At 46.7% G+C, this 3,703-nt stretch overlaps 1 long non-coding RNA gene across 1 annotated transcript; it reads left to right on the top strand.

Annotated features, from left to right (window-relative positions):
- The first annotated feature begins 801 nt into the window (after window positions 1-801).
- LOC119297695 lies at window positions 802-3,001 on the top strand. Its single transcript, XR_005145715.1, has 4 exons — window positions 802-945; window positions 1,060-1,235; window positions 1,703-2,571; window positions 2,697-3,001. It is a non-coding gene; the product is annotated as an uncharacterized LOC119297695 (long non-coding RNA).
- The last annotated feature ends 702 nt before the right edge of the window (window positions 3,002-3,703 follow it).

Here is a 3,703-nt window from a genome sequence, read left to right as displayed (position 1 = left end):
AATGACTATTTGACGTTTTTCGATAAACCAATTCTTCATCTGCCGCCCCGATCGGCGTATGGCACAGCTGGCATGCATGTTTCTCCTTCCCCATCAACAACTCATCTCGCACCGCCCATGGCCATCATCATACGTAACCAGTCCTCCCGCGCCGCCGGCGGCCGCGACGTTGACCACTGGTCTTCTCCTTCCCCAGCGACAACTGGTCTTCTCCTTCCCCAGCGACAACTCATCTTGCAGCGCTCGTGGCCGTTGCCATCGTCGGGCCGTCGTCATCACTGTTGACCACTAATCCTTCCCCGACGAGCACTCATCCCGCGGCGGCCGTCGCATCAGAGTCAACCACCGGTCCTTCCCTAGCAGGTCGGCACTACATCACCAACGTCTTCAGGGCTTGGTTCCGAGTCCTAAATGCTTGTCTCAACAATTTGATCTTGAGTTGTGCAGCCGCAGCAGATTCCTTGTGTGCTAATTCTTGTTCTTCAATGATTGGGCATTTTCGCATGTCTGTCACACGAGTGTTATTTCTTCTGCTAAGATTCACGTTTGTGAGCATTGAGATGGCCTACCACAACATCCATGCCTGGACACGATCATCTCTTATGCCGATGCGAGGACGCGGCGGTGACGGTGCAGTCCGCGAGTCTCCCGTATTTAAACATGTTTTACCACCAAACAAGCTTTTGTGCATGCTTATTCCTAACTAAATTATTAGTAAAACTAGTTTTCCAAGAAATCCTACTAAAACGTGTTTTGTTAAAACTAGGTGTTAATTTCGTTTATCCAAACAACCACTAGGTGTGCCTCCCCTCCCTCACCCCAAACCACCTCCTTGTCCTTCTCCAATCTCGAATGATGTAGATCCTGCGGCGGCGCTAGATTTGCACCGGCGGGATTTGGAATTGAAGATCCTGGGCTTGAGTTCCTGCTCGATGCTGCCTATAGGTTAGTTCATCTTGTATGGCTGGAGATCTTGTAGTTCCAGGGGTTTGTTCTGTCCGACGACAGACCTGGAGAAGAAATCTGACGCCGGGTCTGGCCGTCGCCCATTGCCATCAGCTTTCAGGTTCCCACTACAGGAGGAGTTTTGCTGGGTCTGGGTGCGGCCAGCAGGTCGGCTGCGCTGACCCGGAGAGGGCACAGGTGGGGGTTCGTCGATGACCAGATGCATCTCCAACTCTGTCGGCACAATCAACCGACGGGGTCAACCCGGAGGCCCATGGTTGGACAAAAAGGTCTGTACCCAAAGTCTTATCCCTCTGTTGAACTGTATTTATTCCAAGTGGCTGGACATCCATACATGGAACAATGTTTTGAACCACATAGTTGTATTCTGAATTTTTCTAGGAAACATCAGTGCATCAACTTGTTAGCAGAACCACTGGCTCCGTTACTCTAATACTCGGTTTACCTCACTGGCCAGCAAAAATTGCATTAGTAGTCGTCTTTTCAGGTGAAACTAGTGAACTGATTATGTATGCTTGGAAAATTCAGATTACGCTTCCGCGGTGCATCACCGGACCGGACACCATGTCCTTCTAGGATGAGAGCACTGGAGCAGTCAATTCAAAAGTATGCAGAGGAACCTACAAAAACTGTAACACGGCCAGCACTCGGCCTACATACACAGGAAAAATTATGCATTGAAAATTTGAAACTTAATTAGAAATGAATTAGAACTGATTAGTGTGTTTGATGGCAGACCAGAACAGATGTATGGAGGTGGCAATCAGCAAAGTTTATCCGGACAGTGTGCACTGGTGGTGCAAATGGCATGTGCTGAAGAAGGCAAAGGAGCGTTTGGTCCCCTGTACATGAAGAAGAGAGAGTTCCAAGCTGAATTCTACAAAGTGGTGAACCACATGTTAAATGAAGATGAGTTCGAGACAACGTGGGGTATGCTGCTTAATAAGTACAACCTGAAGAAGCACCCTTACATGACCCAGATCTACGAAATAAGAAGAAAATGGCCAAAAACATACTTCAAGGAGTTTTTTTTTGCACCAAGATGACATGCAAAGAACGCAGCAAGAGCGTGAACTGCATGTTGAAGAAGCACATGCCTCCTGCTCGCCCGATGCACACCTTTGTGAGGCAGTACATGAGGTTGTTGTTTGACCGCGAGCGCGAGGAAAGCTACGAGGATAAGAGGATGATGATCGTAACTCCACTATGTTTCTTTGCATAGTTTTAGTGACAACCACCCAGATCACCTACCCGCCGCACCGCCACCTCGTGTATTTATCTGGTTTCCATCTTTTAAAATTTACTTCTGTTTGACAGGGTGAAGTTGTTAGGAGAACGAATTTGGCAATTGAGAGACACGCAAGCAAGATTTACACGAGGGCTATGTTCTAGGAGTTTGGTTACCTACTAACTAAAGGCACGACGTACAATGTCACGGAGGTGGAGAAGATGATGAAGTATGTCACAACGCACAACGAAGAGGTGAAGAGAGGAAAATGGAACAGAGTTGTGTACGAGGTTACAGTAAACGAGGACCACTTGGAGTTTAAGTGCGTGTGTGGACAATTTGAACACACCAGAATGTTATGATGCCACGTCTTAAGGGTAACTTCCATGGATGATATCATTTCGTTCCTCAAACTTCTGTTTGGATAAGGAATTTGTGTGTTCAGTGAAGACTTGCATCTCGAGACGATATATTTCTGATAACCTAACTGCCCTTGGCGCAGGTCATGGATGTACTTCATTTGAAGGAGATTCTTGTGAAACAATGGACCAAGGACGCAAGAGACATTCTGCCCCAGCACCTGACTCAATACCAGAAGGACCACTCTGTTAACATGTTTTCATGTGCAGGCATTCGACATTATACATGAAAGCTTTGGAAGTCAGTCGAGATGGGAGATGCGAGTGCAGAATCATTCGAGCACATGTTAGCTGGTCTTGATGCTTTGCTATTGATGGCCACAAGCAAACAACCTGTCTCGAAAAAGGGAATGCACCCAAGAAACCATGCCAGCCGGGGAAATGCAAGAGAACTATGGCATGGAATGTCACCGCCGAAACACCGGTATTGCTGAAAATTAAGTTGTGATTATTAAGTTTGTATTTTGTATCCTTGTTTGCCAAGGATTTTCTAGTGTGTTTCAGTGAGCATTGCTCCTCGCTTGTTCCTCCATTTTTCAAGATGTTGGACACCCTGTATGAGTGAGTACAAATATGTTAATGTTCGTCAGCACAAATCTGTGGATCATTGTTTCTGAAAAAACTGTTCCTTGTACTTGGGGGAGCTGACATCGGTCCAAGTCATGTTATTGGCACGCCTTCGTTATTACTACTTGCGTGGTGGGGATATATCATTATTATTAGGCACTGGATTGTGTGAGGAGACGACTCAGCTCGGCACAGGAAAAATGCTAATCTGTGTGCCGAGAAGGTGTTCCGCACCAACAATGTTGTCTGTCATTGCAATCAATGCGCCTCTGGCTGGCCTTATACTATATTGACACATGTGATATATGGACAGAAGATACAAGGAAGGGCGCATATCCACATGCTAGAGGACGGGTCTGATTTAGGGAGCATTTGAGCCCGAGCTCAGAAATGAATATCCGGAGTATATGCTCCTTTGCACAAAATCGAACAAGAGAAAGGAGACAAATATAGAGGGTTGCAAGGCTCATGCCTCAATCCATACCTTATTGAACTACTCACACATGAAGATCAGATCGCGAGA

This window comes from Triticum dicoccoides, chromosome 5A (genome assembly GCF_002162155.2).
Source record: "Triticum dicoccoides isolate Atlit2015 ecotype Zavitan chromosome 5A, WEW_v2.0, whole genome shotgun sequence".
Classification (NCBI taxonomy): domain Eukaryota; kingdom Viridiplantae; phylum Streptophyta; class Magnoliopsida; order Poales; family Poaceae; genus Triticum; species Triticum dicoccoides.
Note: the sequence above shows the minus strand (reverse complement) of the source record. Positions and strands in the feature narration are given on the sequence as shown.